We start from the raw sequence: 24532 nt of genomic DNA on the forward strand, positions 1-24532 counted from the left end.
CCCAGCTCCACTTAGAGGCTGCAGGGTTGGCTTATGGTCTAGCGTTGCTAGGGCCAGAGGGAACCACGATACGGGATGCTGGTGAACTAGCCACTCTTTGGCATCAAAAATGATGAAAGTCTCCGTGAAGATTACACAGCCAGGAAGGGGCAGAGCTGGAATCCAAGCCCAGGTGGTTCAACCCAGAGCCACAATCCACTTAACTCATTCACAGACCCTTGTAATGGGCCCAGCTGTATTTTGCCCTGGGGACCGAGCAGTGAGCAAAATGGATAAAAATATGAACCAAAGAAGAAAACGAATAATAAATAAATGCATAAGTAACATAGCCGTATGACTATGGAGAGGAGCTGACAGGCGAGGCGGGGACCCGGGTGGCTGCAGGGTCGCTGTAAGCCGGCCCCTGTGGTGCGGGTGGTGCAGAGGGGCATGAGCACAGAGCTGCCATCTGACCGAAGGCTCGTGGCCCTCCAGCTGCTGGGCTGGAAGCAGTCTGCAGGGGGCCAGGGTGGGAGCTGACGGCAGTTGCCCAGGTGATAGGTGGGCTAGGGTGGTCTAGCGCCACAGCAGCAGAGGTGGGAGGGGTGCAGGCTTAAGGCGAAGCCAGCAGGATTTGCTAATGGATTGGGTATGGGCGATAGGGCAGAGTGAGCCACTGACGCGCCCCTGGGGTTGACCTGAGCAGCTTGGCAAGAAAGCAGGAAGAACAGGCATGGATGGTTGGTGGCGGGTGAGCTGGGGGGATGTCAAGAGTTTAGGTCTGAACATGAGCAATCTCCAAATTCAAGATCCTGAAGGAGTGAGTCCAACATGACAAAGTATTTTGCCTGGTGCCTGGCACCTGCAAAATCCTCAGAAACGCTGACTCCTGGGCCGACTCCCTACTACCCCAGGGTGGGCAGGGCCCCGGGCCACGTGACCCTGCTCGCTGCAGTCTTTCCGTGCCTGCGGCTCCTCGCGTTCATCTCCCACATGAAAGCCCAGGAAATATGAGCTGCGGGTGAGTGCGGGCCATCCCGGGAGTCAGGGGAGATGGATGCTCTGTGTGGAGAGGGGCCCCTCCAGGCTTATGCTGGCGGGAGCGGCAACTCCTCTGCCCACGCCCCTGGAAACCCGATCGCTCCCTGTCTGTTAGGAAGAGGGACTCACTGGCAGGTGATTATTTTTGCTTTCCCACTTCATATCAAACATACCGAAGATTAGTCCCCTCAAAGGCCAGCTGTTGACAAGGAGGCTGGAAGGCAGCGGGAGGACGTTCCCGCTGCTCCTTCTGACCTCATTAGGTCGCTAAGCAGGGAGCCCCCCACCCCAGACCCTGGAGGCGCACACAGCAGGAGCTGGGGGCCGGGCTCTGTGGAATGTCAGGAAAGCCCCTGAGGCTGATCTCTGGGCTTGATAAACTCAGGTCTCATTTCTTCCATCTCCATGCTCCGGGACACAGCTTCCCTGTTATGGGGCCTCCATAGCACCTGCCCCTCACCCTGGCTTCCTAACACCGCATCCTTGCAATCATTTTATTAATCATCCATTACGATTTGTGTAGCACCCATCTCTCCCCCGTGACTGTGAGCCGCCTGGGGAGGAAGGTCCACATCTCTTTGGTCTTGTTAGACCCATTTCAGAGCCTAACATGTGACAGGGGATCAATCCATACTCATGGATTGGCTATTGACATTGTCTGCGCAGAATGGAGTGGAAAAATCTGGGTTGATGAGCAAAAGGGTAAACACAAATGCGAATCATCGCTGTCTTCCATCTTGAGCTACGAGATTTTTTAAAAACTTAAATGACAGGCATTTGCCAGTAATCTAAAACCACTGGTTCCAATCTGTGTCTACAGATGTCACTAGGGGAAGAGGACAACATTATTTTAAGGAAGTCTGATTTTGTGGGCCAGGTATTATATTTATTTAAAATTTTTATTATAAAAATTTCCAAACACTTAAAAGTAGGCAAATAGTCTAATGAGCTTTCATAAACCTACTAACTACATTCAAGTTTTCAATACTCTGCCATGCTTCCCTGATTTCACATCATTTCCTTCCTAAACAAATAATCATCATTTTTAAAAAACAGACATTTTCTTACCTAATAACAAAAGCATCCCTAGAGAAAATACGGTCTTGTACATATGAATTGGACTATTATTTTTAACAGTATATGCTGTTCCCGTTGCTGGTTTACTAAATTTAATTGAAGAGTGTTACGGAATTCACAGAAGGCGTTTTTGTCAGTGCATTTTCTCAATACACACATATTAAATCAGATCATCAGACCTTAAATCTTCAGGATTGCTATCCTGAAGAGTCCATGACATCTTTTTCTGATGTCATACTTGGAAAGGTTGGAAAACTGATTTAAAACTTCATTTCAGCCACAACCCGATTTCTCCCCCAGCCGATTCTTGATAGAAATTGCAAAGAGAACATACTGGGGAGGCTGAGGATTCTTCTGCTTTGCCTGGTTTCTGTTGCTACCATCTCATCCAGGTGTTCCCAGGATCAACTGGCATCAGACAAGAGGTGGCTAGAGGTGGCTAGCCCACAGAGCATGGTTGGGGTGAGTGCAGCTTGGAAATGGCTTTAGTTTCTGACTTGTCTGGAAGGATAGGCTTAGAGGTTGAGTCCCTGGGACAGTTTGGGCCCCAGATAACTCAGCTTTCATCCTAATCTGCTATTTGCCAGCCACAGGCCATTGCTGGAATCAGTTAACCCCTCTGAACCTCAGAGTTGCCACCTGCAAAATGGGTATAAGAATCCCAACCTCACTACCTACTCTCCTACTCTCCTTAAAGACCCAGTTAAGACCATTTAGAACAGCAGTCCCCAACATTTCAGGTACCCAGTTTCGTGGAAGACAATTTTCCACAGGCCTGTTGGGAGGGATGGCTTTGGGATGACACTATTCCACCTCAGATCATCAGGCATTTGTTAGATTCTTGTAAGGAGCGTGCAGCCTAGATCTCTCACACGCACAGTTCACGGTACTCTTCCTGCTCCTGTGAGAATCTAATGCCGCCACTGACCTGGCAGGAGGGAGAGCTCAGGCGGCCATGCTTGCTCACCCTCCGCTCACCTCCTGCTGCTCCGGTTACTAACAGGCCATGGACTGACACCAGTCTGCAGTCCAGGGGCCTGGGACCCCTGATGTAGAAAGCTTTTGCAAGCTGTTAAGTACTGTGCATGTTTTCCTGGGCACACAGGAGTTCTGCCTTTGCAGTGACCTCTGTGCAGGACCCCCATCCTCGGGGATCTTGGAGCTACAGCGAGTCCTGGCGCTCCTGCCACCCACTTGCACTTTGCTGCTCTCGTCAGTATCTTCATGGGAGCTGGGCCAGAGCACCTGGCTCTAAGGCAGAGGAATCCAATCCACCAGCAGCTTTTCCTAAAAGGCCAAACCACTTCGTGGGCTGATCGTTTTTCTCTGTAACATGGCCAAATGGCCACCAAATGGCCGGCCGGCTGGGGCCAAAAAGCCCCTTCCCAGCACACACCCCAAAGCTCCACAGCTACAACCCTCACCTGGCAACGGCCTGCGGAAGGAGGTACAGGGCTGATCTGTGTCCTGTGGTCAAATGCATTGGTTCTCAGTCCTGGCTTTGCTCTAGAATCCCCTGGGGAGTTTCCCAGGCCTCATCCCAGAGAGGCTGGGTTGGAATCTCTGGCATGGGGGTCTGGGCACTGGGATTTGCTGGAAGCTCCCCAGGGAATTCGGATGTGCAGCTGGGTTTGGGAACAAGCATCTTATCCATCGTTCAGGTCAGCCACAACTTGCTGGTTAAAGTCGGTGAGAAATGAATCAACAAAATTAGTCATTTGACAAACAAAATTTTAAAGAAGTTTATCTGATGCCACATGGAGATTGAGCCACAGAGGGCAGACAAAACCTCTGCTTGCCTTCTCCCCTCCATGGAAAAGATCCTGGTGGAATAAGTCATGATGACAGCTCAGCCAGTTCTTGTACACGTGCAGCTTTACCTGGGGAAGCTGTTGCTGGCTAAAGACAGGGCAGGCTTTGTCCCTGGTCTATGCTAACTCTCAGGATGTGGACCATTTCTCTGATCATCCTGATGGGATGAACATCATTCATTCATTCAGTCATGCCCTCAATTGTTTCTTGCATATCAGGAACTGTGCAAAGTCACAAGTATATATAGATTGCTAGGACCTGGTCATCATCTTCAAGTTGGAAAAATTATGGGAACACAACAATAATTAGAGCTAGAATGTACTGTGTCTTCTTTCTAAGCATTCTGCGAAGAACTTGCTAGAATTTACTGTGTCTCCTTCTTGCTAAGCATTCTGCTAAGAACTTGACATGTATTCTCTCATTTGATCACTCCAGCAATTCTATTAAGTAGGATCATAGCATTGATTATGGTAATAGTTCTTATAACCATTTCATGATTCTATGATCATTTTCTGTAGAAAAATCTGAGGCTCAAAGATGTTAAGTAATTTGCACAGGGTCACATAGCAAATAGTGGCAGAGCTGGGATTCCCACCCAGCCCAACTCCAGCTGATGCTCCTCACCCAGCACATCACTGCCTCTCACAGTGGTATGACCCAAACACTGGTCCACTGGCATCAGGAAGCTGGGAATGAAAGAAGAGGCTTTACTCCTGGAAGCAGAAGACTTCCCTCCAAGGCTGCATGCTGCTATTGACTGGTTTTCAAGTTCTGTTTGTGCTGACTCCAGCAGAGATGGGAAGAAATAGTGGTGCACTGGGAAGTGTTTGATAGCCTGGCGCCCTGAAGAAAGCTCTGATTAGTTGAGTTTGCCGTTGTCCACTTGCCATTTCATGATCATAGAATGTTTCATTATTCTATGACCATGAAATGGTTCTAATAACTATTATCATAATCAGCTCTATGATCCTACTTAATAGAATTACTGGAGTGACCAAATGTGTGAATACCCCCACCATGGTTGATTTCAAATGGCCAGTGTCACATCACTGAACTCAGAGATGGGGAGAGATGCACACGGTCTGCTCTCACAAGCTGGTGTGAGTAGGCTCCAGCACTCCAGGGCTCTTTCCATTCGCAGGTCTTTTGAGGACCATTAGAGATTATTGGCCCTTTTAAAATTGTGGCTCATCCAATAGTTTATTAGACTGAAATCCCCATAACAGAAGGGGCCATGTCTGTTCTTACCATTGCATCTCTACAGCTCCTGGCTTAAGCCTGGTAAAAAGTTAGTCCTCAATCAATATTTGTAGAGTTAATTCACTTCCAAGAGCAAGGGTCTTTTATCAGGGAAGCCCAAGATTTAGACACTTACACTATAATATCATTATCTCAATAGATGTAGACAAATTAATGATGAAATTAAATAACCATCCATGATAAAAACAAACAAATGAGCAAACATAATATTTTTAAAACTAGAAATGAAAGGGAAAATTGTAAAACTGATAAAGAGTATCTTCCATAAACATCATATTTAATAGTGAAAATTTAGCAGCATTTCTGTTACATTCATAAACAAACTCAGGATGCCAAACATCTGCCGTTGCCCGCTTTTGATGTTTGACTAGCAATCTCCGTCAATACACTACTGTGAGAACAAGGAAGAAAGGGGGAAGAACTAGAGAGAGAAAAAGCTGTCATTATCAGTAGACAGCATAATTGTCTGCAATGAAAATCCAAGAGAATCTACAAACTAATAAAACAAATAAGTAAATTCTGCAAAGCTTCTGAATCAAAAGTAAACATTAAAGATAAATTCATTTCCATCCACCAGTCATAACCACTTAAGAAGATGTAAGATCCCATTCACAATAGTAACAAAACTAAAGCTTAGTTATGAGTAATTTTCACAAAACTATGAAAGACAATTTTTGAGACAATTGTAAAACTGCATTGAAGGATGTGGAAGACCAGACTAGATAGAGATAGATGGGAAGACTTATAGATGGGAAAACTCAATTTCACTGAGATGTCCTTTCTCTCTAAATCGATTTCTAAATTATATGCATTGCCAATAAAAATTCCAGCAAGATTTTTTTAATGGCACTTGACAAATCCATTCCAAAAAAAAGCAAAGATTTAAAACCAGAAAAAATATATTTCAATAAAATTAAACAGTAAGATGAGAGGACTTGCTACCAAGTATTACAACTTAGTATACACATTATAGTAATGAAGGCAGATAAATAATTTAAAAAAAAACAGTAAAACATGTCCACATATTTATTCTTCAAGAGCTATTTGTTGAGCAGCTACTATGTGGGAAATACTCCTCTGAGTGCTGGGTATACGACGGGGGGCTGGCCACAGTCTTTGCCCACAGGGAGCTTCCATTCTCAAAGTGGGAGGTGGGTACTGATAATGAATGAATGGATATGCCAGTTAGGCCTCAGTATTGCTGAGAAAACTAAATCAGGATGGTGGAGAGGGAGGAGTATGTTTGTTTGGATGGAGGGTGTCTGGTAAGATGGCATTTGAGAAGAGTCCTGAATAAAGTGAAGGAGGAAGCCATGCAATGTGCCCTGGAATGAGGTGAGAACGCAAGTGCAAAGGCCCTGGGGCCATCTGGAGCTCAGTGTGTTCTAGGGACATGGTGGCCAGAGTGGCTGGAACAGGATAAAGAGGAAGAACAGCAGGGCAGAGGGCAGAGATGAAGTGGGGGGTCAAGCTGGAGCCCCACACAGGCCATGGGAAGAGCATGGGAAGGCTGTCAGAGAGCAAAGGCACAGCCCGCTCTGGCTTTCATCACTTTGCTTGCTGAGAATGTGTAGAGGGAAGGGTGCTAGTGAGGCCTGCCATGAGGCTACTGCACCTCAAGCTCAAGCTCAAGCTCAAGAAGGTGATGGCTTGGCCAGTGTGGTAGTGGTGAGAGGCAGAAGCAGTTAGACTGGGTTATGTTTCACAGACAGGGTGAGTGGGATTTGCTGTTTTATTGTACCTGGGAAGTGAAAGCAGAAGTCAAGGTTGACTCTGGGTTTTTATCCTGAGGACTGGAGTTGGCTTTAGCTGTGATACGGGGCACTCGAATAAACAGGCCTGGGAGGACTGAAATGAAAAACTCTGGACCATCAGAGTTGCCTAGTAGTTCTCTAAGTAGATATTGAGCAGGCTGTTGTATATACCCATCTAAGGGACACTGGAGGAGTGGGAGGGAGAGTGGATTGAAAGACTCTGGAATCTATGAACACTTGAAGGAAGGGAATGAGGTGGACCTGTCGGAGACTGTAGTTGGCTATGAGCTGTTTGGAACTGAAGGGGTTACAGTTAATGGTAACCTCGTGGTCTTGATTTGACCATGGAAGGAATAAATGAGGCAGTGTCAGGAGGAGAGCGTTGGAAGAGATGTCTAGGATCTCAGAGTCTGGGGTGAATCCCTAAGAATTATGACAGAATCGGGTTGGGAGAGAGTGGGAAACTTGGCCTGTGGAAGAGGTAGCTTTATAAACCAATGGGCTAAATGCTGGGCTTTTAAATAAATAGTCCTGGGGAAATTGGTTCTCTAACAGGATCAACAAATTAGATTCTTAGTTTAGATCATCTACAAAAATAATTTCCAGATAATTAAAAATCTACAAATGCCTAAAGCAATGTTTTAAATCCTCTAGAGGAAAATGTAGGAGACTCTCTTTATGATATTGGGGCAAAGAAGAATGTTAGAAACAAGATTCAAAACTCATAAGCCCCAAAGGACGATATTGTCAGGGATGATGCTGTTGAAAATTTAGCATTACTACATACTAAATAAAGTGAAGAGGTAATTCATGTGCTGGAAAATATTTGCAATGTATACACGTGGCAAAGAATTAGGATTCAAACTATATATAAAGAACTCCAACAGATCAATAAGAAATGAAAAACAACACATCAGAAAAAAAGGATAGAAGATATGAACACACTATTTACAAAAGAGAAAACCATACCATAACACCAGCAGGCAGGGAAATGCCAATCATAACCAAAATGAGGTACAATTTTCCACTCATTCAATAATTTGGCAGAAATGAAGCTGAGAAGAGGGTTGTGGATCACACTCTCTGTGAGATTTGGAAGTTGGCACAACCACTCTGGAAAACCAATGTCAGTCTTGCCTAAAGTCCGTCATGCACCGACCCTCCACCTGGGACGGCACTTACAGGACTTGCCCCAGAGCAACTTTCATCCATGCCCAGGAGTGCCCACTGCTCATGTGTTTGCAGCAGCAAAAAGTCTGAAACAATACAAAGGTCCATCGACAGGAGTGTGGATAATTAAATCAGGGTTTATTTGCCCAGTGGCACATTCTACAGTGGCCAATGGAAACAATAGAGCTACAATATCACCAAGAATAAATCTGGAAGCATCGCGATATGCAAGCAAGGAAATTTGCAGAATGAAATGTGCAATTAGAAAGTATTTATAAAGAGTATAAAAGCATGCAAAACAAACACCATTCCACATTGTTTATGGATGAATACACTTGTGGCCTAGATGTAAAGACATGCATGGGCACGGTGAACATTGAAATCAGGTTTGTGGTTAATGATCAGAAAGGAAGAGAGGACCACAGGGCCAGGGAGAAGAACAGAAATGATTTCAAATACATCTGCAATGTTTCTTATGTCTTAAATCGTAAGGGAATAAACAATGGCAAAACAGTAATATTGGCTCAAGCTGTTTGATAAATACATGATTATTGGTCACTTTATTCTCTGTACTCATCTGTATGCTTGCAGTATTTCTTTTCTTTTTTTTTTTTTTTTTTTTTTTTTTTTGAGTTGGAGTTTTGCTCTTGTTGCCCAGGCTGGAGTGTGCAGAGGTGCCATCTCGGCTCACTGCAGCCTCCACCTCGCAGGTTCAAGCGATTCTCCAGCCTCAGCCTCTCAAGTAGCTGGGATTACAGGTGCCTGCCAGCAAGCCCAGCTAATTTTTGTATTTTTAGTAGAAACAGGGTTTCACCATGTTGGCCAGGCTGGACTCAAACTCCTGACCTCAGGTGATCCACCCACCTCCGCCTCCCAAAATCCTGGGATTACATGCGTGAACCACCGTGCCCGGCCAGAATTTCAAAATTTTAAGGGAGACAGCACTTCTTTCTTATTGAGTCCACTCTTCCCTGAAGCTTTGTATTCTAAGTTGCTATTCTCTTCTCCAGATGTACAAAAGGTAAGTCCACTCCCTTTGCATGAAACACTTCACGTATGTGAAGACGTTCTCTGTTCCCTTCACCACGGGCTTCCCAAGCTGAGATGTTCCCATGCCAGGGAAAAACATTCACTGAATGTTTTATTCAGTGGAATAAAAGGAATGAATGGATATTCCTTTTATCCCATTAGTGGCCATAGGATCAAGAGTAATGACCTCCTTTCTGATATTGGTAATTTGTGTCTTCTCTCTTTTTCTCTCTGTTAGCCCAGCTAGAAGTTGATCAATTGCATTGAGCTTTCCAAAAGATCTCTGCAGGTTTTATGGACTGTCTCTGTTGTTCTCCTGTTTTCAATTACCTTGATTTCTGCCCAACTTTTTATTATCTTTTTCTTATGAAAAGTATTAACGCCTCAGTGCACAGGTGAGGTCTCTCTCCACATCACCTTTCTCTGTGGACATCCAGGAGACCATTCTTTTAAAGACACTGCCTGGAAAACAGTACAACACCTGGGTATGTTCTGTAGCTGCCCAGGGCCCACTGGGGACACTAGAGGTCTAGGAAGCTGTGCTAGGATAGGAGTCGTTCTCATAGCAGCCACAGCCCAGTCTTTGCTCAGAATAAATTTGTTGCTAGTTAAACACTCACAGTTGCTTTTTAAAAAATATTTGATTTAAACATAGGTCATCTGCATTCTGTGCTAGTGCAATCAGATTTTAGATGTAGATGAAGGTCTGTACATTTGTCTCTGTGGAAGTCTGAGCCCTTCATTTCAACTTACTGAAATTCCTTATTTGATAAACATTTATGAAGCACCTCTTAAATGCCAGGTCCTAAGTTGTGGACTTTTATAAATGCACTGGGCACAACTGGCTACCATCTCTTGAATCATTACCTTTCTCACCCATTTCACGGATTTTCTTCTGAGTTTTGTGAATCTTACAGTTTGATGCAATAGTCTGTCTTCAGCCAAGTTTTTTGTTTATTTGTTTGTTTTTGTTGTTGTTGTTTTGTTTTCCAAGATGAAGTCTTGCTCTGTCCCCCAGGCTGGAGTGCGGTGGCACGATGTCAGCTCACTGCAACTTCCACCTCCTGGGTTCAAGCAATTATCCTGCCTCAGCCTCCTGAGTAGCTGGTACTACAGATGCATGCCACCATGCCTGGCTGATTTTTTTTTGTATTTTTAGTAGAGACGGGGTTTCACTGTGTTGGTCAGGCTGATCTCAAGCTCCTGACCTCGTGATCTGCCCGCCTCAGCCTCCCAAAGTGTTGGGATGATAGATGTGAGCCAGCACACCTGGCCTCAGCCAAGTTTTTATAAAAAGAGTGAGTAGCAAAGGCGAAGTGCAGAGCCCTGGGGCAAGCTATGAGGGACTTCTCTCCAGATGAACTCTCATATCCTAACAGACTCTGTGTGCATGTGTTTGCGTCCGTACACACTGCATCTCTCATACAGAAATGTTTTAGTTGGCCAGTTCTAAAGAAAATGTTATGAAGCATCTTGACATATTTTTAAATTGTTTGCTACTTTAGTAGGCAGGAAAAAATATACTTGCTGAACACAGATTTTTCTGTGTCTATTATGAACTTTAAATAATACTATTAAGGAAGAAGCGCAACCCTCCAAGGGCCCTGTTTTGGGGGGAACATTTGCCCTTTTTACTTTTAACTCGGTTCAGAGGCTGAGGCTCCACCATAGTTTTTCATTTTTCATCGTCCTTCTCACTTGACAACAAAATCTCCCATTGTGATGGTCTTTCCGTCATTTACCTCCCCTCTCTCCTCCTCCTTCTGTATTTTTATTTTCTTATGCTATTCATGTCTTCCTGTTGTTTTCCCACTAGGCTGCTTTATCAGTATTTAGTTTGTAAATATTGATTTTCTAAATTGCTGTGCTTGTAATGTTTAGCCAGGATACTCCATTTCAGCGAATCACTTGTAAATTCATTCATTCATTTCTTCTTAGCCCTGGCTGCACACAGAATTGCCTAGGAAGCTTCCGAAAGTCACGTTAGCCTCACCACAGACCAATGAGGTTAGGATCGCAGGAAGCAGGGTCCAGGTGTGGGTATTTGTCAAAAGTTCCCCAGACAATATTATCATGCAGCCAAGGCTAAGAAATGCTGATTTCATAGATATTACTAAACGTTTCTATGACCAAGATAGGGGAGGGTCCTGGAGGAGTGATCAGGAGGGCTTCCTGGAAGAAGAGAAACCTAAGTGTGGTGGGTTGGATTTCCCAGAGAGGAACACAGCAATATGACCCACCCCATAAGCCCCTCTGCAGGAAGACCTTGCCTGTCTTCCCTTTTGAACCTGGCGTGGGCAGGTCCTGTGACTGCTTTGACCAATAGAATGATGGAAATGACACTGTTTCCATTCTGGGGCCTTAATCGGGCTCTGCTGCCTCTCCTGGCAGTTCCTATCTTTCAAGGTACTTGGTCCATTTCACCTAAGTTGTCAAATCTGTGGGTAATGAGTTGCTTGCATTATTCCTTTTATCCCAGCAGTGGCCACTGGATCAAGAGTAATGACCTCATTTTCCTTTCTGATATTGGTAATTTGTGCCTTCTCTCTTTTTCTTTTTGTTTGCCTGGCTAGGAGTTGATCAGTTGCACTGAATCTTTCCAAAGGATCCCTGCAGGTTTTACGGATTGTCCCTGTTGTTCTCCTGTTTTCAATTGCCTTGATTTCTGCTCAATTTTTTATTATTTTTTTCTTCTGCTGGCTTTAGGCTTGAATTTCTCTTCTTTCTCTAGTTTCTTAAAGTGGAAGCTTATGTTACTGATTTTTTTATCTTTTTCTTTTCTTCTTTTATTTTAGTTTTTGGAGATAGGGTCTTGCTCTGTTGCCCAGGCTAGAGTGCAGTGGTGCAATCCATAGCTCACAGCAGCTTTGAACTCCTAGGTTCAAATGATCCTCCTGCCTTAGCCTCTGCAAGTAACTGGGTCCCACAGTGCAAAAGCAGAAGCTTCTAGGACCTCTTAAAATAGAGACTTGGAATGGGCACAGCCCCCTGCCAGCCCTTTTATTAGTCAAAGTGGGTCATAATCCCAGCTGGATTCAAGGAGAGGGGACTGTGGCAGGGCTGGGAATCCCTGCAGGTATGGCTCGTTGACAGTCACCAACCTAGGGAACCATCACTGTAACCCTTTTCACAGCCCATCCACCCTTAGCTGGAGCCCAAACAAGAACCTGGAGTCTTCAAAGAATGACAGGTGGGAAAGGGACACATTGACTCCTCTCTCTTTGATTTCAGCCTCAAGAAAATGAAGTCTGGGATCTCTCTCCCGACTAAGGTGTCATCCCCACAGCAGCAGCAACAGCAGCAGCATCACCCGGAATTTGTCAGAAATCAGAATCCCAGGCCCACCCCAGACACAGAGAACCGGAATTTGCAGTTTAATGAGATCCCGGGGGACTCAAATGCACCTTAAGGCACGAGGAGAAAGAGCTCTAGACTCTCCACCATCTCAGAGAACTTGCAGACCAGCTCTACAGAGCGAAACCCAGAGAATGATGGCAAAGGCTGCCGCCACCATTGCACAACATCACTCCTAAAGGCACCCTGGAAATGAGAAGCAACCTTTCTCTTCTCAGACATACGTCCCAGCACATAAGGCTCAGACGCGGCAGGGAGAGTGGACAGCTTGGTTTCAGACAGTGCATTCTGACCACTCGCCCAAAAACGGCCCCTTCCAACCCAAGACTCTGGGAATCCAGGAAATCCCAATTTAGATATGCAGCTTTGGAAACTGGCAGCAAATAGAGAATGGAATCCGGAAGGCCCTTGCCATTGTGAACGCAAAGTCTAGACACTGGAAAGGGAGCCACCGAGGCAGGAAGAAGTGAAAGTCCCTTTCTCAGCGATCTACCTTCCAGGAAGCAACAACCCAGTGGGTCTCAACAAAGTCCCGAGGCTGTGATTCAGCTACCCCTGGGGCAGGTCCAATGCACTGTTATCATACTCTCCGAGCTTCATCCAAATGCTCACACACCCAACCTAGTGCTTCCTCGCGATAACACCAGTAGCAGGAGCAGCCCAGTGTCATCCTGCACAAACAGGTGGTGTTTACGCACGGCATGTCACCGAGAGCCATCTGACCAGCCGTGCGAACCGGGAGCAAAGGGGGCTGATAAAGGCAGCTTATCACAAACGATTAGCAAGTGTTATTTTCTTTCTGTTTGTTTGAAGTTCAGTATTTGGACAATCGCCGTGAACCCAAGTGTGGCCAGGGCCAAGTTTAACAATGGCGGGCAGAGATTGCTCGGTGAAGATGAAATGACATGAGTGAGCCGGTGTTGTGAGGGGGAGACCTGCGCCAGGGATTTGTCAGGCTGGGTTTTGACGGGTGGAGACAACATGAGGATTAATGAACCACTTTGGCTTTAGACAAAATAACCATGTAAAGCAAAACTTCTGTGTGCACCACATCAGGGCTTCTCAACCTAGGCTGCATGGTAGAATCACCTGGGGACTGTTTCCACTTTGCCATACAGGGGATGTCCCCAAAGCAATGAAACCCCAGTCTCTGGAGGTAGGAGTCCCACGTCTATTCCTTAAAGGTCCCAGTGTGCAGCCTGGTTTGAGAAGAGGCTCCCTGGAGTGAGGCTTCCCCAGCTTTCATGTACATTCCAACCGCTTGGGGAGCTGCTTAAAATGAAGATTCTGATTCAGCATATCAAGCGTGGGGCCTGGGGTTCTGCATTTTTAACCCCCGCCCCCACCCCCACCCCCAGCCGGGGATGCTGGCGCTGCTGGTCCAGGACCACACTTGGAGCAGAAAAGAGAATTGACTGCTGTCCAAATGTCCCCAGCATCGCCTCCAAATAATCTGTGAGGCTATCAGAGGAGTACAGGGGTTCTCGTGGGTGGAGGAGGTGATGGCCAAGTTGCTAATTGATGGGAAAGAGATGAGCAGAGCTCGGAGTGAGGGGCTCCACTGCAGGGGCTTGAGTTGTCCACTCCCAGAGAGACCACCACTGGGCAGAATGAACACGGCTGGGTTTTGTGAGTTAAACAGGTGTGGATTAGAGAATAAAATCTTGGCCAGGCATGCTGGCTCATGCCTATAATCCCGGCACTTTGGGAGGCTGAGACAAAAGCATTGCTTTAACCCAGGAGTTCAAGACCAGCCTGGGTAACATAGTGAGACCCCATCTCTATAAAGAATACAAAAATTAGCTGGGTGTGGTAGCATCCCCCTGTAGTCCCAGCTGCTCGGGAGGCTGAGATGGGAGGATCTATTGAGTCCAGGAGATCAAGGCTGCCACTGCACTCCAGCCAGGGCAACAGAGCAAGCAAGACCCTATCTAAAAAAAAAAAAAAATTTTTAAACACATCTTTATTGGGATATGATTCACACACTATAACATACTCCCATTTAAAGAGCACAATGCCATGGTTCTTAGCATATTCTGAGAGTTGGGCAACCATCACAACTGTCTAGATTTAGAACATTTCTCACCTATAAGGGTGCCATCTCAGGCCACCTTCTTCCGATCACCTCTGGGAAGATTGCATGCAGGAATACCCCAGTAGGAATCGTAAGAGTTGAGCCCCTGGTTGGAAGCACAGGGTGTCATCATATCCTTAGTAAGGGGAGGTTGTGGACACAAACTGCGTCACTGACTCCAGGAAGCCCTCTGTGATGCCCCCAGGCCAGACTACATCCACTTACACCATGTTCTCAAAGCACCCAGCTCACCTGCCATACTCATCATCCTTGCCAACCAGGCTGGGGATCCCACCAAGTCAGGACCTGTGTTTTTCATAAATGTAGCCCAAGACCAAGCCTCATTCCAGGCCACAGTAGGGTGCAGTACATGTGTGGGCTGCGAACTTGCGCCAAGACCCTGCTCTGCTATAGTGTGAACGTCTGGAGATGGGTAGGGTGTGGTCTGCCCTTGTCCTCTATGATTTTAGTAGAAAGAACACTCAATTACCAAGAAGTCTACATCTGAAGCTCACAGCCAGCACCTCAGTGTCCTCAAATGTAAACTACGGACGGCATCCCTCCAGGGCCATTAACCATCCTGGGCTTCTGTAACCTGGGACCAGTGAAGATTATATCTCCTCAAGGATGGAACTGGAGGCAATAAGTGGAGATCAAGGTTGGAAAATTCTAGCTGGATATGAAGAAACAGAGATTCCCCTGAGGTTGGAGATGTCTTTTAAGTTGGTGAGTCCCCATTACTGGAAGTATTTTAGGTAAATGCTGATCCGAGATGTTACCTAGGAAAAGTGGGTGACCGTGAGGATCTGTTGTAACCTTGCATTTCTATGATGAAGTTTTTCCTTCAGGAAAAAGATGTATTCTTACTAAGCACTGACCATGTGATGCTGAGTTTTAGAGGCAAGCTGACCAGGAGGAGAATGGTTCCACAGACAGAGTGAGAGGACCTCAAGAAAGAACAAGTTCATCTTAACCAGAAGCCCATAAAGTGCTCTTTTGGCTGTAGGCAGTGTTTGTGAAGCATCTCAAATGCTGATGGTTCCCTCCTGATATTTTCACTAAGGGGTTTTGTTTAGGATAGCAAAACTGAAATCTATATTTTCCAGAGAGTCTCATTAGTGGAAGCAACTGGGTGGAGATTTTGGAAACACATTTTAAAAAGAGAAAGACGTGGCTGGTCTTGTGCTCCTCCCCCTTTCCCTTCCTCATGCCTGGATTGTTGAATCCATCCAGTGACAAGGACCATGATGGTCAAGTGTCAAGGATGGCAGGGCAGGAAGTCCCAAGGACATGGATCCATGATGACACTTTCAGGTGAGCATAATGGGCCTGAAGTATCTCCAAGCATTTATATGGGGAAAAAGTATATATATATATATATATTTAAAAAAAGCACTGATGCATAGATTTGTTCAAGTCACAGTTGAGTTTTTAGTTGCAGCTCAATGCATTCCTAACTGAAAGCAATCATCTTTCCTGGCCCCTCCTACATGCAGTAGAGATGGCAAAGATAAGAACAAATAAGTTTGGCCACTTTCTGTCAGATTACACAAGAATGCCCCACCCCATTCACTATTGCAGGCAGACAGCAAATGACAGCTGTCTGCCTGGAATGTGTCAAGCCTCCCCAGCTTTGTCACTGTTGGCATATTAGGCTGGCTGCTTCTCTGTGGTGGTGCTGTCTTGTGTGTTGTAGGATGTTTAGCAGCACCCCTGGCCTCTACCCACCAGATTCCAGTAGCATCCCCCGCTCCCCGTTTGTGACAACCAAAACTGCCTCTAGACACTGCCAAATGTCCCCTGGGGAAAGCATTTGAGAACCATCATTATAGACATTGTGGGAATTTGGCTTTGACTCGTTGTGGGATTTTGAGCAGAGGAGGAACCAGACCTGACTATATTTTAAGATGATCTCTTGCTTTCGTGTGAGAATGGACTGGGCAGAGGAGGTTCAGAAGGGTCAGGCACCAATGAGGAGGGGACTGAACTAGCACAGGGAAGGCGAGGGGGCCTGTCCACGAGGTAGCGGGAGTTGATGGGAAGGGGTGGATCCAAGATAGATTCTCATGGTGGAACCGGCAGTGTTTTCTGATGGATGGGGAAGGGAAGTGACCAAAACAGGAGACTTGGGGCAACTTTGAGCGTTTGGTTCCGTGGAGATGCCATTTTCTGAGGTGGGAAAGGTCAGGGGTGGACCAGGTTACCAGGTACAATCGGAATCTGCAGAGACTGGGGCCCCAGGGATGCTGATGCGGTCGCCACGGGGCAGTGCACATTCTTCACCTTCCATAGCCAAGATCTTTACTTTTGACCCAGTTCTTGGCATCAAACATCCACCCACATGCACAGGCCCCAGGAAGGCAATCACCACATTTTACCGTACGGTTTGTCTTTTCAGAAAATTCCTGAACATTTCCCTGAATGAGACTGAAATCCATTTTTCCAGATCTTTAGGGGCAGTCAATTAATGCATAAGGTCAAAGTACTAATCATCTATTCATAGACAATTATATCACCAGGCCTCCAAAGGCATGAAGTGAACAGACCAGCCAGTGATACAGAATTCAAATTCTCCCATCCCCATTGGAACCCTGTCAGGGAGGAGTGGTGGTCACAGGCAGCACCCGGGGCTTGTGGGACATTGCTGTGTAAACCTCCACCCAACAACAGCCACCCAGCTGCCCACACGGTCCCCAGCATGGAGCGGACAACTCCTTTGTTTACAAGTTGACACACCTGGAATATACCCAAAGCATGCACCAGAGATAGCCGTTCATTTATCTGCACCGCCTGTTTTCAACAGTCAGATTCTCACGAACAAACCTCGTTCACCCACACCAAAAATAACACGAACGGTTTAGAGGAATGCAGGCCCTACTTGGTGCTGCACAGCGTTTCACGCAAGCCATCACAGAGGGCCAAACCAGGACCCTTCTTAGGTGATTTCATGAACAAGGCCAAATATTGATCCTGAGAGCTTCCCACCGGCTTTACGATGAAGATCAGCAGAGTCCAGCCAAGAGCATTTTCACAGACAGATTCATTTGTGATCAGAGACGCCCTTATCATGCCTTTCTGCTCTTGGTGATTAAACCAAAGAGAATAGAGACATTTAACTAGACATGAACTGGAAATAGATTCTGGCTCAAAACCCACAGAGAGAAGAGAAAAACACAGCAGATTGCTGGACAGAGCTTGAAGTGCCTCACTCCACCTGATTTGACAGTTGCCTTTAGGTTATTCTACCAGCCAGGGTGGACAAGAACATACAACCCTCTTTTGTGTGACCTTGATCTTGCTTTTCTACCACGCTTCTGCAGAGAGCTGTAACTCCACCAGCATTCAAACATTGCCAGGCGCCATGGCAGAGACAAAAGAAGTCGTGGTAAATTGCACCCCGGACATAAAGCCTCCAGCCTGAGAGATATCACTTCACTACACATTTAGTTGTCTTAACCTCAAAGCCACAGAGAAATTCTACCTGGGCCCGGACATTGGCAATAACCCTGATGGTTACGGCGGTGACTCATATTTTCTTTGGCTGCCCAGATGCACACAGGCTGGTGGCTATTTTCAAGGCTGCATTATAATTATTTTATAATCGTCGTGATCAGTCCTAATAACACATATTTAGTGAGTAGTTCCCAGGTGCAGGACACCTTGCCCCATGCTTTCTTTCCATGAGTTCATTCTTTAATTCATTCATTCAACAATTGTATACGGGGTGCCTACTGTGTGTGGAGCGTTATGCTGAGCAACTCACAACCACGATTCTTCTTTGGAACCACCCTGTGAGACGGTGTGTGAGTCAGGATTTGCAGTTGCAATAACAGAATCCACTTGAGGAAGCTGACGCAGAAAAGGGACTTTATTCAGGAGTTCGTCTCACATAGTCTGCGGGACGTGTGGAAACCAGGAGCAATGCCTAGATCCCACTGGAGTGTGCTCCAGCAAAGACGTCACGGCTGAGGCCTCTGGCAGGTGGCATCACAGCGCTATGATCAGCCGTGGCAGTCGTGACAGAACCCACAGAACCAGATCCCTCCAGCACCACCCTCGCCTAAGCCTGCACCCACGCTGCCTCCTCCTGAACTGGGGCATGACATGCTCCTGCCTTCCTGCAAGGGGCATTGGGAAACTTACCTTGGAAGCAGGAGGCAAAGGGACACGCTGTTTACCTGCTGCTGGGAAGCCTAAACAAGGCAGGTGCTCAAGACAGGAAGTCTGCTCTGTGGACAACACAACTGAGCCTCAGGGAGCTTTAAAACAAACCAACAAAACCACCGACCACCCCCACCCACCGGGTTCCCCAGCTAGAAGGGGCGCAGCAGGCGCAGTCCAGCCCTGTCCCATTCCCAGCTGATGCCAAGTGGCACAAGGGTTCAGATGAACGTGACGTCAGGTCATCCTGCCTGTGGCACACATCCCGGTGGGGATTTTCACAGCAGGTAATTAGATGTGTGTCTAGACGACCATTTCCTCCACTGTCATTGCGACATCATGGGTTCTCCAATCAACAAGTACAAGGAGCAGAGAGCAGAGAGCCTGGCTCGAAGATGACACCTTCCTCCTCGGCTCTTCTCAGTCTTCCACCCTCAGGTCCCACGTTCCCCAGCTCCCTGGCCAGTCTCCCGGGCTCCACCCGCCCCTCCCTCACTCTCAGGAGAACTGAGCTGCTGCCGTGGACAGGAGGGAGGTGCTAGGGTGGGAGGGTCTTGCTCTCAGCTCTGTGCCTGGACTGCCTGGATTTCTGGCCTCACTCCCATGACACTAATAAGTGAGGATCTTGGGCAAATTCTTCACCTCACTGAGTCTCAATGTCCCCTTCTGTGAAAGGGGATAAAGTAATCCATGTTTAGCAAAGTTCTGATTGTTATCATTAAACGGGATGGGAACATGACAGCTATTTCCAAGCTGGGAGGGGCTTTCTGCAAATTAGCTGTTTTAGGATATCCCCTCTGAATGAATCCGTTTCAATTTTGCTACAGGCATTTGCAAATGAGCCCCCTGGTAGAATAGTTATGTTAATGAGTAATGCCATAACCTGGGGAATGGAGTGAATGACACCTTAGTTGGGGACATGTTGTTATTGCCAAACCCAGAAAATCTATATGTAACTTTGCCCAAATGGTCAGGAACGTGGATGCTGGAGCCAGGCCTGAGTTTGAGTCCCAGCCTTGCCATTTTTGAGCTGTGTGACCTTGAGCAAGTGTCTCAACGTCTCTGAACTTCCATGTCTTCGTTTGTAAAATGGAGATAAGCCTAGCCCTGTGCCTCGTGAGATTTGGAGGCGTACATGAGGCCATTTGTAGAGCCAGCCACACACACTGAGAGCTCAGGGGAGCCACTGTGCCTGGCTTTTTTTTTTTTTTTAATCAGCAGATCATTGGTGCAGGAGGAGCGAGTGGACAGGCAGCTCCCAAGCAGATGGAGGAGAGAGGGGTGGCTGAGAACTTGGCTGTGAACACACAGTGGAGGGTGTGCTGATGTGGAGGTGAGAGGGTCCTCTCATCCCTCTGCAACCACAGGGAGCCACGGAGGGCCCACAAGCCCACAGCACCCAGACTGGGCTCTGGGAAGCTCCAGACAGAGCACCTGGTGTGGGACTCATTTCACCTGAGCAATGACTTCAGGTGGAACACTCGGCAGTACTGAAAATCGCAAGGGAAGTTCTGTAATTACGAGAGCCCCGAGCACCTCCCCACGCCTCTCTCAAGCATCCTAGCTGCCTCCATTAGCAAGCTAGAGCAGGCTTGGGCTGCAAGCCTCGGGCAAGCCACGGTGTCTAGGAAGAGTTTAATAATAGCGGTGTGGTTTCTTGCCTTTATTTTTATAGCAGCTTCTGATGGCAATGAGAAATGACTATTTTCACGAAGGTCTGTGCTGTAAAATTGTTCTTTTAAAATAAGGTAAAGTCAGAAAATGAGTTGATTTAAAGAAGAAATATTAGGGGGAGGATAATAGTGTAAATGGAACACGCAGTGCCAGCAGAAACTGTGATGTGGAAGTTTGGAGAACAGTTTTCTTTCAAACAGATTGAGGGAGGCCAAATAAGACATAGCATACATTGCAAGGATCTAATCGGTCATCAATATGTTCATTTACATTTTCAATTCTCCCCTATTGCATGAGTTTTATTTCCCACCAAAGCAATAAACACATACCTGGGTGAGTTGGGGGGGGCGGGTATCAACGAGAAACTCCCATAGGGGACAGGAGTCTTTTCGACTCTGACCATCTGCCCTGATTGGAGACACTCTGAGACCACAGGTTGCTCTCAGCTCTGTGGACGTCCAAGACAGCAAAGCTGGGGGTGGGTGGCTGAAACAGGGATGTTCAGATGATGGCACTGATGTTTGGCTTCTAAGACCCCTGGGTCACCAGCACCCAAAGGCCGCCGCCGTGTGCAGACTGGATGAGGGTTACTGTGGGTTGAGTAGGAATTTGCAACACTCATCTTTTCTCACTGACTCTTGGCCATCTCCTGGTCTCCCCAAGCCCAGCCCCATCCTTGGAGAGGTGCACCCATCAGGAATGTGGAAGTCGGAGAACTTGGGAGGAGTGAAATGCGGGTGCCGGGAGCCAGTCTCAAGGAACGTGGCTAACAAAAGGCTCACATTGCCTGTCGCAGCTAACAAAAGGCTCACATTGCCTGTAGGGCAGCAAGCATTTATTCACACTGTCACCGCAGCAGCAGAATGAAGGCCATACCTGAAGAAGCTTTGTTATAATCTGGGTCTTCATTCTAACTTTGTATCAATTATCACACACTTCCAGAAAACCATACAAACTCAATACCTAATCTCCGATTAATTACTATGTGAATATATCTAAAGATTATCCTCAGAAATGCCAGACAATGCAACCAGTGGTTCAACACACTGTACTAAGTATTTACTATGGAAAACCACACAATCATTACAAAGTTAAGCCTATCCAAATGCACTGCTGAGAAAAATGACCACCTCCTATTGTTAAGGAAAAAGACCAGCTCGCAGGGCATTTGCTCACCCAGCCAACAACATTTCCTCAGTGTCCACCGCGTTGCAGGCATTGTTTTAGGTGCTGAAGATGTGGTAGTGCATAGTGCACATGCCAGGGAGGGAAGACGAAACGAGTCAGTTCACAAGTAGACAGGAAAATGAACGCCGCTACTCAGACAATGAATAAAACAGGATGTGGGAAGGAGCGACCCGGGTCCCTTTGGCAGATGGCTGTGGCCTCACTGCAAAGGTGAGATTGGAGCTGAGAAGTGAAGGATGAATAAGAATCAGCCTGCAAAGATGTGGCAGGGAGGGCTGGACTTACCGCTCAGACGCAGGCCAAGCAAAGCTGCCGAGAAGAAATTCCGCGTCTTCCAGGACTGGAAAGAAACAGTCCTCAGCGTCTCCACCTGAAAAGACCCAGCCAGGTGTATGGTGTTTCCACTAAGCCCACTGTTCTCTCAGGAGCTCCAGGTGGAAGACTTCATCATCCTTCAGTGGAGAGATAGAAGTGGACAGCACCATTTGGAAAAGGTATTTTCTCACAGGCATGACAGTCACCTGTTAGGTGAGGTCGTCCTCACCCCTGACGTATCTCTGGAATTAATCTCTCTCTGTTCTCTTGATAGAACTCAGCACCTTATCTTTGCCTGGATTGCTTAAACAGCTAAAACAGCCTTTTAAACAAGCATAATATTGAAAACAATCGTCCTAGTTCCCATGTCTTAGACATCCTCGTAAATATCTGCTGGGCATGACCTCCTCTTCACATGCCCCTTTCGGAGAGGGACTGAAACCTCCCCTTTCACAAAGAAGGAACAGCAGGCGGCAAACAGCAGAGCTGGGATTTGAACTCAGGTCTCCCCAGCTGCAGGGAGGCAGGGCCATTAACTTTATACGGAAAGATATGCATTTTAAAATTGAAAACAAAGTATGCGAAGAACTCATGGAAAACCAGAGAGGAAACAAGGAGATGACACGGAACAGCAAAAGAAGGACAGATATTAGAAAATGCAAAATCAGAAAATAAAAAGTCTATTTTATTTTATGTTGAACTTGGGTTTTTTGCAGTCTAAGTGGCAGGAGCAATTCCTCCTTCTTTTTGCTAATGAGACTTCTTTCCGCTGGCAGTTGGAGGCATTGCTTTGGACGCCACATTTGACAACCCCCTCACTGGCCTTCCGGCCTCCACTCTGGCCCCTGCAGACCACCCTCCCCGGCTGCCAGGGCATCCTCCTAGAATGCAAACGTGGCCCCGCCACTTCCCACTGCACATTTTTCAATGGTGCCCACTGTCAGCTAGGTCAAGTCCCAGCAGGCCCCAGGCAACCTCTGCAGCCTCTCACCCCCCATCCCTCCCTGCGAGGAGCCCCCATCCGTCTCTGCTGGACGTGAGGTTTACTCTCCCACGCACCCCTCTAGAATCCCCCTGCCCTGACCCCTCTTCTCCAACTCAGGAAATTCTTGGGCTCCTTGGAGGGTCGCTGTAACATCGATAGCTTATTCTTTGCCACTGTAGCGGCGTTCCCAGGTCTGTGATTGGCTGCGCATGAATCTGTCCTCTCGGTTACTTCCAGAGCTCCGTGAGAGCAGGGCCAGTATCCTGTTCATCTGTTTCTCTGGTGCCTCATTGGAAAAGAGCATGGGAGAGGCCAAAAAATGAAAAAAAAAAAAAAAAAAAAGAACAGCTTGGTAAGATATCTCTTATGTGGGTACAGGATCTGGGAGAAGTGCATAAAGAGTTACCAACCAAGTGTGTGGGATGGGCAGGTCAGGGAAGGCTTCCTGGAGGAGGCGGTGGGCAAGCTAAAGGTTGGGCTGGAGCCAGTCAATGTGGTAGAGAAAAGAAATTGAGGCAGGGTTGAGGGTTCGGTGAGGCGAGGAACTCTGCCTCTGTGAGCATGAGTTAGAGGATGGTGAGAGATGGCCTTGGATAGGTAGATAATGGTCTGGAGCCCCTGTTATAAGCTTTAGGCTTCACGGTGAGAGGAGCAGGGATGCCTACAGGTTGTTTTCTTACAAGGAGGGAGTGGTGTGTGGTTGGGTTTCCATTTCAGAAAGGTCACTCTGACCACAGAGGGGAGGATAGATTAGGAAGAGAGGTGGCTGGCTGTCATGTTTGGTTGTATAGGTTGGGCACTGCACAACTTTAGGGGTAAGATTTTCCCCTCTCTGGTGGCCTGGGTACCTGAGAGTGGCTGACATCATCTGATGGCAGAGACTCTCACTGGACAGTTGTCATGGCAAGTTAGCAACTGATGCTGGGCATGGCAACAAGCGGAGTGCTATGGACACAGAGAAAGGGACATGTTGGTTCAGAGAGACTCACAGATGCATCAACAAGGGCTCTGATCCTGCAGCTTTGAATGAGGCCTGGGGTGCAACCTGTTTGCGAGCTGGGTACCTAAGGGTGGCATCTATGGACCACCTAGAGGTGGATTTATCATGAAGCCAATGCAACTGAAGCTTCAGGACATGAATTTGCATAGTCCTCTTCCAATATGTCACCAAGGTCATATGTTTTTGTGAAATTTGCAAGATATTTTCATCACAGTTGGCTAAGACAGCTGTCTCCTCCTGCTCTGACTTGCCCTCCATCACCTCTGCTGGTGGCATGGGAGGGGCCATGATTTGGCTAAGGGAAGGCTGATACCTGGATCCTGGGCTGTGAGCAGTAGACTGGCATCAGCAGCATTGCTGGTGCCATCAGGATACAGACACCAGGTGTGGTGGCTTCCAGCATGTTCCTCCTGCCCCTCTGTCAACTTCCCTGTATCATGACATGGAGGTGCAGAGACAAGGGTGGAACAGTGAAGCCACCACGCCCAGTGATGCTGGCAAGAACATGAGCAGGCGAGCATGGAAAAGGTTGGAATCTGCAGAGCCTGGTCTGTGGAAAATTCCTCCAAACAGATACACATGGCTGTAAACGTAGGACTCGATTCTCTTGGACTCAGTGAAAATGGCAATTCATTCCCATCAGGAGTACCCTCAGCAAT

At 47.0% G+C, this 24532-nt stretch overlaps 1 long non-coding RNA gene across 1 annotated transcript in view; it reads left to right on the top strand.

Moving 5' to 3' along the window:
* Positions 1–13360, top strand: part of LOC129527404 (uncharacterized) — a 54961-nt gene extending 41601 nt beyond the window's left edge. Inside the window, exon 3 of the long non-coding RNA XR_010131614.1 lies at positions 12354–13360. This is a non-coding gene — a long non-coding RNA (uncharacterized lncRNA). The remainder of the gene's footprint in view (positions 1–12353) is intronic.
* Positions 13361–24532: the final 11172 nt, after the last annotated feature.

The sequence above is a fragment of the Gorilla gorilla genome, chromosome 18 (genome assembly GCF_029281585.2).
Source record: "Gorilla gorilla gorilla isolate KB3781 chromosome 18, NHGRI_mGorGor1-v2.1_pri, whole genome shotgun sequence".
Taxonomy (NCBI): Eukaryota; Metazoa; Chordata; class Mammalia; order Primates; family Hominidae; genus Gorilla; species Gorilla gorilla.